Consider the following 15,251-nt stretch of genomic DNA (forward strand, 5'->3'; position numbering starts at 1 on the left):
GCAACTCAAGAAGTTCCCCGACATACCCGTCTCCACTCGAAAGGAAGCACGTGGGGTCCCGCACACATCCAGGGGAGCCCCGTTTCCGCCTCCTAGCTGGAGATGAGGGATCCTTTCCCTGTTTCGTAGGGAAAGAATTCCCGGCGTTCCCGTCGCATCTCAAGAGGAGGCGCTCTCCACAGGAAAGGCGAGAGGAACTCCAGGGTCGTGCCACCATTCCAAGAGTCCCCCAGATGTGTCAGTCCATTCCAGAGGAACCTGTTTTCCCTGCACTGCCTTGACGTTCAAGCCGAGGATCGACTCCCACCACGTGTGCACGTGGGACAGCCCTGTGGGAAAGCCTCGTGGGAAAGCCTCGTGGGAAAGACTCGAGGGAAAAACATAGATCCTTTGATCCACGCGGCGGACTGCGTGACACTGCTGCTACCGCTCTGGAGGAAAGCGCAAGTGCATGCCCGCATTCGAGACGAGGACTGACTCCCCTGGGGAGACTCCAGAAGTACCCCAAGGTCCATGTCAGCACTGGAGAGGAATCCTCAGGTTCCGGCCCCGACTCCACACAAGGTCTTAGGCCCAGCATCGACGGGAGAGGAATCCCGAGAGGCCCCCGAGGAACTCGCATGGGGACTGGCCTTTCCTGAGGCCACCAGAGCGGGTCCCTGAGGTCCCCGTAGTAAGTCGAGAGCACCTGCCACAACTCGAGAAAATCCAGGAGGTTTTGCCCTCCAGGCGAGATGAGGCCCATTTCCGATGAGGCTTCACGAGGCCAATCACATCTAACCACTGGAACTTCCAAAGGGTCCTTCACACCATTGCTGCAACTCAAGAAGTTCCCCGACATACCCGTCTCCACTCGAGAGGAAGCACGTGGGTCCCGCAGACATCCAGGGGAGCCCCGGTTCCGCCTCCTAGCTCGAGATGAGGGATCCTTTCCCTGTTTCGTAGGGAAAGAATTCCCGGCGTTCCCGTCGCATCTCAAGAGGAGGCGCTCTCCACAGGAAAGGCGAGAGGAACTCCAGGGTCGTGACACCCTTCCAAGAGTCCCCCAGATGTGTCAGTCCATTCCAGAGGAACCTGTTTTCCCTGCACTGCCTTGACGTTCAAGCCGAGGATCGACTCCCACCACGTGTGCACGTGGGACAGCCCTGTGGGAAAGCCTCGTGGGAAAGCCTCGTGGAAAAGACTCGAGGGAAAACCGTAGATCCTTTGATCCACGCGGCGGACTGCGTGACACTGCTGCTACCGCTCTGGAGGAAAGCGCAAGTGCATGCCCGCATTCGAGACGAGGACTGACTCCCCTGGGGAGACTCCAGAAGTACCCCAAGATCCATGTCAGCACTGGAGAGGAATCCTCAGGTTCCGGCCCCGACTCCACACAAGGTCTTAGGCCCCGGCATCGACGGGAGAGGAATCCCGAGAGGCCCCCGAGGAACTCGCATGGGGACTGGCCTTTCCTGAGGCCACCAGAGCGGGTCCCTGAGGTCCCCGTCGTAAGTCGAGAGCACCTGCCGCAACTCGAGAAAATCCAGGAGGTTTTGCCCTCCAGGCGAGATGAGGCCCATTTCCGCTGAGGCTTCTCGAGGCCAATCACATCTAACCACTGGAACTTCCAAAGGGTCCTTCACACCATTGCTGCAACTCTAGAAGTTCCCCGACATACCCGTCTCCACTCGAGAGGAAGCACGTGGGGTCCCGCACACATCCAGGGGAGCCCCGTTTCCGCCTCCTAGCTCGAGATGAGGGATCCTTTCCCTGTTTCGTAGGGAAAGAATTCCCGGCGTTCCCGTCGCATCTCAAGAGGAGGCGCTCTCCACAGGAAAGGCGAGAGGAACTCCAGGGTCGTGCCACCATTCCAAGAGTCCCCCAGATGTGTCAGTCCATTCCAGAGGAACCTGTTTTCCCTGCACTGCCTTGACGTTCAAGCCGAGGATCGACTCCCACCACGTGTGCACGTGGGACAGCCCTGTGGGAAAGCCTCGTGGGAAAGCCTCGTGGGAAAGACTCGAGGGAAAACCGTAGATCCTTTGATCCACGCGGCGGACTGCGTGACACTGCTGCTACCGCTCTGGAGGAAAGCGCAAGTGCATGCCCGCATTCGAGACGAGGACTGACTCCCCTGGGGAGACTCCAGAAGTACCCCAAGATCCATGTCAGCACTGGAGAGGAATCCTCAGGTTCCGGCCCCGACTCCACACAAGGTCTTAGGCCCCGGCATCGACGGGAGAGGAATCCCGAGAGGCCCCCGAGGAACTCGCATGGGGACTGGCCTTTCCTGAGGCCACCAGAGCGGGTCCCTGAGGTCCCCGTCGTAAGTCGAGAGCACCTGCCGCAACTCGAGAAAATCCAGGAGGTTTTGCCCTCCAGGCGAGATGAGGCCCATTTCCGCTGAGGCTTCTCGAGGCCAATCACATCTAACCACTGGAACTTCCAAAGGGTCCTTCACACCATTGCTGCAACTCTAGAAGTTCCCCGACATACCCGTCTCCACTCGAGAGGAAGCACGTGGGGTCCCGCACACATCCAGGGGAGCCCCGTTTCCGCCTCCTAGCTCGAGATGAGGGATCCTTTCCCTGTTTCGTAGGGAAAGAATTCCCGGCGTTCCCGTCGCATCTCAAGAGGAGGCGCTCTCCACAGGAAAGGCGAGAGGAACTCCAGGGTCGTGCCACCATTCCAAGAGTCCCCCAGATGTGTCAGTCCATTCCAGAGGAACCTGTTTTCCCTGCACTGCCTTGACGTTCAAGCCGAGGATCGACTCCCACCACGTGTGCACGTGGGACAGCCCTGTGGGAAAGCCTCGTGGGAAAGCCTCGTGGAAAAGACTCGAGGGAAAACCGTAGATCCTTTGATCCACGCGGCGGACTGCGTGACACTGCTGCTACCGCTCTGGAGGAAAGCGCAAGTGCATGCCCGCATTCGAGACGAGGACTGACTCCCCTGGGGAGACTCCAGAAGTACCCCCAAGATCCATGTCAGCACTGGAGAGGAATCCTCAGGTTCCGGCCCCGACTCCACACAAGGTCTTAGGCCCCGGCATCGACGGGAGAGGAATCCCGAGAGGCCCCCGAGGAACTCGCATGGGGACTGGCCTTTCCTGAGGCCACCAGAGCGGGTCCCTGAGGTCCCCGTCGTAAGTCGAGAGCACCTGCCGCAACTCGAGAAAATCCAGGAGGTTTTGCCCTCCAGGCGAGATGAGGCCCATTTCCGCTGAGGCTTCTCGAGGCCAATCACATCTAACCACTGGAACTTCCAAAGGGTCCTTCACACCATTGCTGCAACTCTAGAAGTTCCCCGACATACCCGTCTCCACTCGAGAGGAAGCACGTGGGGTCCCGCACACATCCAGGGGAGCCCCGTTTCCGCCTCCTAGCTCGAGATGAGGGATCCTTTCCCTGTTTCGTAGGGAAAGAATTCCCGGCTTTCCCGTCGCATCTCAAGAGGAGGCGCTCTCCACAGGAAAGGCGAGAGGAACTCCAGGGTCGTGCCACCATTCCAAGAGTCCCCCAGATGTGTCAGTCCATTCCAGAGGAACCTGTTTTCCCTGCACTGCCTTGACGTTCAAGCCGAGGATCGACTCCCACCACGTGTGCACGTGGGACAGCCCTGTGGGAAAGCCTCGTGGGAAAGCCTCGTGGGAAAGACTCGAGGGAAAAACATAGATCCTTTGATCCACGCGGCGGACTGCGTGACACTGCTGCTACCGCTCTGGAGGAAAGCGCAAGTGCATGCCCGCATTCGAGACGAGGACTGACTCCCCTGGGGAGACTCCAGAAGTACCCCAAGGTCCATGTCAGCACTGGAGAGGAATCCTCAGGTTCCGGCCCCGACTCCACACAAGGTCTTAGGCCCAGCATCGACGGGAGAGGAATCCCGAGAGGCCCCCGAGGAACTCGCATGGGGACTGGCCTTTCCTGAGGCCACCAGAGCGGGTCCCTGAGGTCCCCGTAGTAAGTCGAGAGCACCTGCCACAACTCGAGAAAATCCAGGAGGTTTTGCCCTCCAGGCGAGATGAGGCCCATTTCCGCTGAGGCTTCACGAGGCCAATCACATCTAACCACTGGAACTTCCAAAGGGTCCTTCACACCATTGCTGCAACTCAAGAAGTTCCCCGACATACCCGTCTCCACTCGAGAGGAAGCACGTGGGTCCCGCAGACATCCAGGGGAGCCCCGGTTCCGCCTCCTAGCTCGAGATGAGGGATCCTTTCCCTGTTTCGTAGGGAAAGAATTCCCGGCGTTCCCGTCGCATCTCAAGAGGAGGCGCTCTCCACAGGAAAGGCGAGAGGAACTCCAGGGTCGTGACACCATTCCAAGAGTCCCCCAGATGTGTCAGTCCATTCCAGAGGAACCTGTTTTCCCTGCACTGCCTTGACGTTCAAGCCGAGGATCGACTCCCACCACGTGTGCACGTGGGACAGCCCTGTGGGAAAGCCTCGTGGGAAAGCCTCGTGGAAAAGACTCGAGGGAAAACCGTAGATCCTTTGATCCACGCGGCGGACTGCGTGACACTGCTGCTACCGCTCTGGAGGAAAGCGCAAGTGCATGCCCGCATTCGAGACGAGGACTGACTCCCCTGGGGAGACTCCAGAAGTACCCCAAGATCCATGTCAGCACTGGAGAGGAATCCTCAGGTTCCGGCCCCGACTCCACACAAGGTCTTAGGCCCCGGCATCGACGGGAGAGGAATCCCGAGAGGCCCCCGAGGAACTCGCATGGGGACTGGCCTTTCCTGAGGCCACCAGAGCGGGTCCCTGAGGTCCCCGTCGTAAGTCGAGAGCACCTGCCGCAACTCGAGAAAATCCAGGAGGTTTTGCCCTCCAGGCGAGATGAGGCCCATTTCCGCTGAGGCTTCTCGAGGCCAATCACATCTAACCACTGGAACTTCCAAAGGGTCCTTCACACCATTGCTGCAACTCTAGAAGTTCCCCGACATACCCGTCTCCACTCGAGAGGAAGCACGTGGGGTCCCGCACACATCCAGGGGAGCCCCGTTTCCGCCTCCTAGCTCGAGATGAGGGATCCTTTCCCTGTTTCGTAGGGAAAGAATTCCTGGCGTTCCCGTCGCATCTCAAGAGGAGGCGCTCTCCACAGGAAAGGCGAGAGGAACTCCAGGGTCGTGCCACCATTCCAAGAGTCCCCCAGATGTGTCAGTCCATTCCAGAGGAACCTGTTTTCCCTGCACTGCCTTGACGTTCAAGCCGAGGATCGACTCCCACCACGTGTGCACGTGGAACAGCCCTGTGGGAAAGCCTCGTGGGAAAGCCTCGTGGGAAAGACTCGAGGGAAAACCGTAGATCCTTTGATCCACGCGGCGGACTGCGTGACACTGCTGCTACCGCTCTGGAGGAAAGCGCAAGTGCATGCCCGCATTCGAGACGAGGACTGACTCCCCTGGGGAGACTCCAGAAGTACCCCAAGATCCATGTCAGCACTGGAGAGGAATCCTCAGGTTCCGGCCCCGACTCCACACAAGGTCTTAGGCCCCGGCATCGACGGGAGAGGAATCCCGAGAGGCCCCCGAGGAACTCGCATGGGGACTGGCCTTTCCTGAGGCCACCAGAGCGGGTCCCTGAGGTCCCCGTCGTAAGTCGAGAGCACCTGCCGCAACTCGAGAAAATCCAGGAGGTTTTGCCCTCCAGGCGAGATGAGGCCCATTTCCGCTGAGGCTTCTCGAGGCCAATCACATCTAACCACTGGAACTTCCAAAGGGTCCTTCACACCATTGCTGCAACTCTAGAAGTTCCCCGACATACCCGTCTCCACTCGAGAGGAAGCACGTGGGGTCCCGCACACATCCAGGGGAGCCCCGTTTCCGCCTCCTAGCTCGAGATGAGGGATCCTTTCCCTGTTTCGTAGGGAAAGAATTCCCGGCGTTCCCGTCGCATCTCAAGAGGAGGCGCTCTCCACAGGAAAGGCGAGAGGAACTCCAGGGTCGTGCCACCATTCCAAGAGTCCCCCAGATGTGTCAGTCCATTCCAGAGGAACCTGTTTTCCCTGCACTGCCTTGACGTTCAAGCCGAGGATCGACTCCCACCACGTGTGCACGTGGGACAGCCCTGTGGGAAAGCCTCGTGGGAAAGCCTCGTGGGAAAGACTCGAGGGAAAACCGTAGATACTTTGATCCACGCGGCGGACTGCGTGACACTGCTGCTACCGCTCTGGAGGAAAGCGCAAGTGCATGCCCGCATTCGAGACTAGGACTGACTCCCCTGGGGAGACTCCAGAAGTACCCCAAGATCCATGTCAGCACTGGAGAGGAATCCTCAGGTTCCGGCCCCGACTCCACACAAGGTCTTAGGCCCCGGCATCGACGGGAGAGGAATCCCGAGAGGCCCCCGAGGAACTCGCATGGGGACTGGCCTTTCCTGAGGCCACCAGAGCGGGTCCCTGAGGTCCCCGTCGTAAGTCGAGAGCACCTGCCGCAACTCGAGAAAATCCAGGAGGTTTTGCCCTCCAGGCGAGATGAGGCCCATTTCCGCTGAGGCTTCTCGAGGCCAATCACATCTAACCACTGGAACTTCCAAAGGGTCCTTCACACCATTGCTGCAACTCAAGAAGTTCCCCGACATACCCGTCTCCACTCGAGAGGAAGCACGTGGGGTCCCGCACACATCCAGGGGAGCCCCGTTTCCGCCTCCTAGCTCGAGATGAGGGATCCTTTCCCTGTTTCGTAGGGAAAGAATTCCCGGCGTTCCCGTCGCATCTCAAGAGGAGGCGCTCTCCACAGGAAAGGCGAGAGGAACTCCAGGGTCGTGCCACCATTCCAAGAGTCCCCCAGATGTGTCAGTCCATTCCAGAGGAACCTGTTTTCCCTGCACTGCCTTGACGTTCAAGCCGAGGATCGACTCCCACCACGTGTGCACGTGGGACAGCCCTGTGGAAAGCCTCGTGGGAAAGACTCGAGGGAAAACCATAGATCCTTTGATCCACGCGGCGGACTGCGTGACACTGCTGCTACCGCTCTGGAGGAAAGCGCAAGTGCATGCCCGCATTCGAGACCAAGACTGACTCCCCTGGGGAGACTCCAGAAGTACCCCCAAGATCCATGTCAGCACTGGAGAGGAATCCTCAGGTTCCGGCCCCGACTCCACACAAGGTCTTAGGCCCCGGCATCGACGGGAGAGGAATCCCGAGAGGCCCCCGAGGAACTCGCATGGGGACTGGCCTTTCCTGAGGCCACCAGAGCGGGTCCCTGAGGTCCCCGTCGTAAGTCGAGAGCACCTGCCGCAACTCGAGAAAATCCAGGAGGTTTTGCCCTCCAGGCGAGATGAGGCCCATTTCCGCTGAGGCTTCTCGAGGCCAATCACATCTAACCACTGGAACTTCCAAAGGGTCTTTCACACCATTGCTGCAACTCAAGAAGTTCCCCGACATACCCGTCTCCACTCGAAAGGAAGCACGTGGGGTCCCGCACACATCCAGGGGAGCCCCGTTTCGGCCTCCTAGCTCGAGATGAGGGATCCTTTCCCTGTTTCGTAGGGAAAGAATTCCCGGCGTTCCCGTCGCATCTCAAGAGGAGGCGCTCTCCACAGGAAAGGCGAGAGGAACTCCAGGGTCGTGCCACCATTCCAAGAGTCCCCCAGATGTGTCAGTCCATTCCAGAGGAACCTGTTTTCCCTGCACTGCCTTGACGTTCAAGCCGAGGATCGACTCCCACCACGTGTGCACGTGGGACAGCCCTGTGGGAAAGCCTCGTGGGAAAGCCTCGTGGGAAAGACTCGAGGGAAAAACATAGATCCTTTGATCCACGCGGCGGACTGCGTGACACTGCTGCTACCGCTCTGGAGGAAAGCGCAAGTGCATGCCCGCATTCGAGACGAGGACTGACTCCCCTGGGGAGACTCCAGAAGTACCCCAAGGTCCATGTCAGCACTGGAGAGGAATCCTCAGGTTCCGGCCCCGACTCCACACAAGGTCTTAGGCCCAGCATCGACGGGAGAGGAATCCCGAGAGGCCCCCGAGGAACTCGCATGGGGACTGGCCTTTCCTGAGGCCACCAGAGCGGGTCCCTGAGGTCCCCGTCGTAAGTCGAGAGCACCTGCCACAACTCGAGAAAATCCAGGAGGTTTTGCCCTCCAGGCGAGATGAGGCCCATTTCCGCTGAGGCTTCACGAGGCCAATCACATCTAACCACTGGAACTTCCAAAGGGTCCTTCACACCATTGCTGCAACTCAAGAAGTTCCCCGATATACCCGTCTCCACTCGAGAGGAAGCACGTGGGTCCCGCAGACATCCAGGGGAGCCCCGGTTCCGCCTCCTAGCTCGAGATGAGGGATCCTTTCCCTGTTTCGTAGGGAAAGAATTCCCGGCGTTCCCGTCGCATCTCAAGAGGAGGCGCTCTCCACAGGAAAGGCGAGAGGAACTCCAGGGTCGTGACACCATTCCAAGAGTCCCCCAGATGTGTCAGTCCATTCCAGAGGAACCTGTTTTCCCTGCACTGCCTTGACGTTCAAGCCGAGGATCGACTCCCACCACGTGTGCACGTGGGACAGCCCTGTGGGAAAGCCTCGTGGGAAAGCCTCGTGGAAAAGACTCGAGGGAAAACCGTAGATCCTTTGATCCACGCGGCGGACTGCGTGACACTGCTGCTACCGCTCTGGAGGAAAGCGCAAGTGCATGCCCGCATTCGAGACGAGGACTGACTCCCCTGGGGAGACTCCAGAAGTACCCCAAGATCCATGTCAGCACTGGAGAGGAATCCTCAGGTTCCGGCCCCGACTCCACACAAGGTCTTAGGCCCCGGCATCGACGGGAGAGGAATCCCGAGAGGCCCCCGAGGAACTCGCATGGGGACTGGCCTTTCCTGAGGCCACCAGAGCGGGTCCCTGAGGTCCCCGTCGTAAGTCGAGAGCACCTGCCGCAACTCGAGAAAATCCAGGAGGTTTTGCCCTCCAGGCGAGATGAGGCCCATTTCCGCTGAGGCTTCTCGAGGCCAATCACATCTAACCACTGGAACTTCCAAAGGGTCCTTCACACCATTGCTGCAACTCTAGAAGTTCCCCGACATACCCGTCTCCACTCGAGAGGAAGCACGTGGGGTCCCGCACACATCCAGGGGAGCCCCGTTTCCGCCTCCTAGCTCGAGATGAGGGATCCTTTCCCTGTTTCGTAGGGAAAGAATTCCCGGCGTTCCCGTCGCATCTCAAGAGGAGGCGCTCTCCACAGGAAAGGCGAGAGGAACTCCAGGGTCGTGCCACCATTCCAAGAGTCCTCCAGATGTGTCAGTCCATTCCAGAGGAACCTGTTTTCCCTGCACTGCCTTGACGTTCAAGCCGAGGATCGACTCCCACCACGTGTGCACGTGGGACAGCCCTGTGGGAAAGCCTCGTGGGAAAGCCTCGTGGGAAAGACTCGAGGGAAAACCGTAGATCCTTTGATCCACGCGGCGGACTGCGTGACACTGCTGCTACCGCTCTGGAGGAAAGCGCAAGTGCATGCCCGCATTCGAGACGAGGACTGACTCCCCTGGGGAGACTCCAGAAGTACCCCAAGATCCATGTCAGCACTGGAGAGGAATCCTCAGGTTCCGGCCCCGACTCCACACAAGGTCTTAGGCCCCGGCATCGACGGGAGAGGAATCCCGAGAGGCCCCCGAGGAACTCGCATGGGGACTGGCCTTTCCTGAGGCCACCAGAGCGGGTCCCTGAGGTCCCCGTCGTAAGTCGAGAGCACCTGCCGCAACTCGAGAAAATCCAGGAGGTTTTGCCCTCCAGGCGAGATGAGGCCCATTTCCGCTGAGGCTTCTCGAGGCCAATCACATCTAACCACTGGAACTTCCAAAGGGTCCTTCACACCATTGCTGCAACTCAAGAAGTTCCCCGACATACCCGTCTCCACTCGAGAGGAAGCACGTGGGGTCCCGCACACATCCAGGGGAGCCCCGTTTCCGCCTCCTAGCTCGAGATGAGGGATCCTTTCCCTGTTTCGTAGGGAAAGAATTCCCGGCGTTCCCGTCGCATCTCAAGAGGAGGCACTCTCCACAGGAAAGGCGAGAGGAACTCCAGGGTCATGCCACCATTCCAAGAGTCCCCCAGATGTGTCAGTCCATTCCAGAGGAACCTGTTTTCCCTGCACTGCCTTGACGTTCAAGCCGAGGATCGACTCCCACCACGTGTGCACGTGGGACAGCCCTGTGGGAAAGCCTCGTGGGAAAGCCTCGTGGGAAAGACTCGAGGGAAAACCATAGATCCTTTGATCCACGCGGCGGACTGCGTGACACTGCTGCTACCGCTCTGGAGGAAAGCGCAAGTGCATGCCCGCATTCGAGACGAGGACTGACTCCCCTGGGGAGACTCCAGAAGTACCCCAAGATCCATGTGAGCACTGGAGAGGAATCCTCAGGTTCCGGCCCCGACTCCACACAAGGTCTTAGGCCCCGGCATCGACGGGAGAGGAATCCCGAGAGGCCCCCGAGGAACTCGCATGGGGACTGGCCTTTCCTGAGGCCACCAGAGCGGATCCCTGAGGTCCCCGTCGTAAGTCGAGAGCACCTGCCGCAACTCGAGAAAATCCAGGAGGTTTTGCCCTCCAGGCGAGATGAGGCCCATTTCCGCTGAGGCTTCTCGAGGCTAATCACGTCTAACCACGGGAACTTCCAAAGGGTCCTTCACACCCTTGATGCAACTCAAAAAGTTCCCCGACATACCCGTCTCCACTCGAGAGGAAGCACGTGGGTCCCACACACATCCAGGGAAGCCCCGTTTCTGCCTCCTAGCTCGAGATGAGGGATCCTTTCCCTGTTTCGTAGGGAAAGAATTCCCGGCGTTCCCGTCGCATCTCAAGAGGAGGCGCTCTCCACAGGAAAGGCGAGAGGAACTCCAGGGTCGTGCCACCATTCCAAGAGTCCCCCAGATGTGTCAGTCCATTCCAGAGGAACCTGTTTTCCCTGCACTGCTTTGACGTTCAAGCCGAGGATCGACTCCCACCACGTGTGCACGTGGGACAGCCCTGTGGGAAAGCCTCGTGGGAAAGCCTCGTGGGAAAGACTCGAGGGAAAACCATAGATCCTTTGATCCACGCGGCGGACTGCGTGACACTGCTGCTACCGCTCTGGAGGAAAGCGCAAGTGCATGCCCGCATTCGAGACGAGGACTGACTCCCCTGGGGAGACTCCAGAAGTACCCCAAGATCCATGTCAGCACTGGAGAGGAATCCTCAGGTTCCGGCCCCGACTCCACACAAGGTCTTAGGCCCCGGCATCGACGGGAGAGGAATCCCGAGAGGCCCCCGAGGAACTCGCATGGGGACTGGCCTTTCCTGAGGCCACCAGAGCGGTTCCCTGAGGTCCCCGTCGTAAGGCGAGAGCACCTGCTGCAACTCGAGAAAATCCAGGAGGTTTTGCCCTCCAGGCGAGATGAGGCCCATTTCCGCTGAGGCTTCTCGAGGCCAATCACATCTAACCACTGGAAATTCCAAAGGGTCCTTCACACCATTGCTGCAACTCAAGAAGTTCCCCGACATACCCGTCTCCACTCGAGAGGAAGCACGTGGGTCCCGCACACATCCAGGGGAGCCCCGTTTCCGCCTCCTAGCTCGAGATGAGGGATCTTTCCCTGTTTCGTAGGGAAAGAATTCCCGGCGTTCCCGTCGCATCTCAAGAGGATGCGCTCTCCACAGGAAAGGCGAGAAGAACTCCAGTGTCGTGACACCATTCCAAGAGTCCCCCAGATGTGTCAGTCCATTCCAGAGGAACCTGTTTTCCCTGCACTGCCTTGACGTTCAAGCCGAGGATCGACTCCCACCACGTGTGCACGTGGGACAGCCCTGTGGGAAAGCCTCGTGGGAAAGCCTCTTTGAAAAGACTCGAGGGAAAACCATAGATCCTTTGATCCACGCGGCGGACTGCGTGACACTGCTGCTACCGATCTGGAGGAAAGCGCAAGTGCATGCCCGCATTCGAGACGAGGACTGACTCCCCTGGGGAGACTCCAGAAGTACCCCAAGATCCATGTCAGCACTGGAGAGGAATCCTCAGGTTCCGGCCACGACTCCACACAAGGTCTTAGGCCCCGGGATCGACGGGAGAGGAATCCCGAGAGGCCCCCGAGGAACTCGCATGGGGACTGACCTTTCCTGCGGCCACCAGAGCGGGTCCCTGAGGTCCCCGTCGTAAGTCGAGAGCACCTGCCGCAACTCGAGAAAATCCAGGAGGTTTTGCCCTCCAGGCGAGATGAGGCCCATTTCCGCTGAGGCTTCTCGAGGCCAATCACATCTAACCACTGGAACTTCCAAAGGGTCCTTCACACCCTTGCTGCAACTCAAGAAGTTCCCCGACATACCCGTCTCCACTCGAGAGGAAGCACGTGGTGTCCCGCACACATCCAGGGGAGCCCCGTTTCGCCTCCTAGCTCGAGATGAGGGATACTTTCCCTGTTTCGTAGGGAAAGAATTCCCGGCGTTCCCGTCGCATCTCAAGAGGACGCGCTCTCCACAGGAAAGGCGAGAGGAACTCCAGGGTCGTGCCACCATTCCAAGAGTCCCCCAGATGTGTCAGTCCATTCCAGAGGAACCTGTTTTCCCTGCACTGCCTTGACGTTCAAGCCGAGGATCGACTCCCACCACGTGTGCACGTGGGACAGCCCTGTGGGAAAGCCTCGTGGGAAAGCCTCGTGGGAAAGACTCGAGGGAAAACCATAGATCCTTTGATCCACGCGGCGGACTGCGTGACACTGCTGCTACCGCTCTGGAGGAAAGCGCAAGTGCATGCCCGCATTCGAGACGAGGACTGACTCCCCTGGGGAGACTCCAGAAGTACCCCAAGATCCATGTCAGCACTGGAGAGGAATCCTCAGGTTCCGGCCCCGACTCCACACAAGGTCTTAGGCCCCGGCATCGACGGGAGAGGAATCCCGAGAGGCCCCCGAGGAACTCGCATGGGGACTGGCCTTTCCTGAGGCCACCAGAGCGGTTCCCTGAGGTCCCCGTCGTAAGTCGAGAGCACCTGCTGCAACTCGAGAAAATCCAGGAGGTTTTGCCCTCCAGGCGAGATGAGGCCCATTTCCGCTGAGGCTTCTCGAGGCCAATCACATCTAACCACTGGAAATTCCAAAGGGTCCTTCACACCATTGCTGCAACTCAAGAAGTTCCCCGACATACCCGTCTCCACTCCAGAGGAAGCACGTGGGGTCCCGCACACATCCAGGGGAGCCCCGTTTCCGCCTCCTAGCTCGAGATGAGGGATCCTTTCCCTGTTTCGTAGGGAAAGAATTCCCGGCGTTCCCGTCGCATCTCAAGAGGATGCGCTCTCCACAGGAAAGGCGAGAAGAACTCCAGTGTCGTGACACCATTCCAAGAGTCCCCCAGATGTGTCAGTCCATTCCAGAGGAACCTGTTTTCCCTGCACTGCCTTGACGTTCAAGCCGAGGATCGACTCCCACCACGTGTGCACGTGGGACAGCCCTGTGGGAAAGCCTCGTGGGAAAGCCTCTTTGAAAAGACTCGAGGGAAAACCATAGATCCTTTGATCCACGCGGCGGACTGCGTGACACTGCTGCTACCGATCTGGAGGAAAGCGCAAGTGCATGCCCGCATTCGAGACGAGGACTGACTCCCCTGGGGAGACTCCAGAAGTACCCCAAGATCCATGTCAGCACTGGAGAGGAATCCTCAGGTTCTGGCCACGACTCCACACAAGGTCTTAGGCCCCGGGATCGACGGGAGAGGAATCCCGAGAGGCCCCCGAGGAACTCGCATGGGGACTGACCTTTCCTGCGGCCACCAGAGCGGGTCCCTGAGGTCCCCGTCGTAAGTCGAGAGCACCTGCCGCAACTCGAGAAAATCCAGGAGGTTTTGCCCTCCAGGCGAGATGAGGCCCATTTCCGCTGAGGCTTCTCGAGGCCAATCACATCTAACCACTGGAACTTCCAAAGGGTCCTTCACACCCTTGCTGCAACTCAAGAAGTTCCCCGACATACCCGTCTCCACTCGAGAGGAAGCACGTGGTGTCCCGCACATATCCAGGGGAGCCCCGTTTCGCCTCCTAGCTCGAGATGAGGGATCCTTTCCCTGTTTCGTAGGGAAAGAATTCCCGGCGTTCCCGTCGCATCTCAAGAGGAGGCGCTCTCCACAGGAAAGGCGAGAGGAACTCCAGGGTCGTGCCACCATTCCAAGAGTCCCGCAGATGTGTCAGTCCATTCCAGAGGAACCTGTTTTCCCTGCACTGCCTTGACGTTCAAGCCGAGGATCGACTCCCACCACGTGTGCACGTGGGACAGCCCTGTGGGAAAGCCTCGTGGGAAAGCCTCGTGGGAAAGACTCGAGGGAAAACCATAGATCCTTTGATCCACGCGGCGGACTGCGTGACACTGCTGCTACCGCTCTGGAGGAAAGCGCAAGTGCATGCCCGCATTCGAGACGAGGACTGACTCCCCTGGGGAGACTCCAGAAGTACCCCAAGATCCATGTCAGCACTGGAGAGGAATCCTCAGGTTCCGGCCCCGACTCCACACAAGGTCTTAGGCCCCGGCATCGACGGGAGAGGAATCCCGAGAGGCCCCCGAGGAACTCGCATGGGGACTGGCCTTTCCTGAGGCCACCAGAGCGGGTCCCTGAGGTCCCCGTCGTAAGTCGAGAGCACCTGCCGCAACTCGAGAAAATCCAGGAGGTTTTGCCCTCCAGGCGAGATGAGGCCCATTTCCGCTGAGGCTTCTCGAGGCCAATCACATCTAACCACTGGAACTTCCAAAGGGTCTTTCCCACCCTTGCTGCAACTCAAGAAGTTCCCCGACATACCCGTCTCCACTCGAGAGGAAGCACGTGGGGTCCCGCACACATCCAGGGGAGCCCCGTTTCGCCTCCTAGCTCGAGATGAGGGATCCTTTCCCTGTTTCGTAGGTAAAGAATTCCCGGCGTTCCCGTCGCATCTCAAGAGGAGGCGCTCTCCACAGGAAAGGCGAAAGGAACTCCAGGGTCGTGCCACCATTCCAAGAGTCCCCCAGATGTGTCAGTCCATTCCAGAGGAACCTGTTTTCCCTGCACTGCCTTGACGTTCAAGCCGAGGATCGACTCCCACCACGTGTGCACGTGGGACAGCCCTGTGGGAAAGCCTCGTGGGAAAGCCTCGTGGGAAAGACTTGAGGGAAAACCATAGATCCTTTGATCCACGCGGCGGACTGCGTGACACTGCTGCTACCGCTCTGGAGGAAAGCGCAAGTGCATGCCCGCATTCGAGACGAGGACTGACTCCCCTGGGGAGACTCCAGAAGTACCCCAAGATCCATGTGAGCACTGGAGAGGAATCCTCAGGTTCCGGCCCC

The sequence above is a fragment of the Ovis canadensis genome, chromosome 13 (assembly GCF_042477335.2).
Source record: "Ovis canadensis isolate MfBH-ARS-UI-01 breed Bighorn chromosome 13, ARS-UI_OviCan_v2, whole genome shotgun sequence".
Classification (NCBI taxonomy): Eukaryota; Metazoa; Chordata; class Mammalia; order Artiodactyla; family Bovidae; genus Ovis; species Ovis canadensis.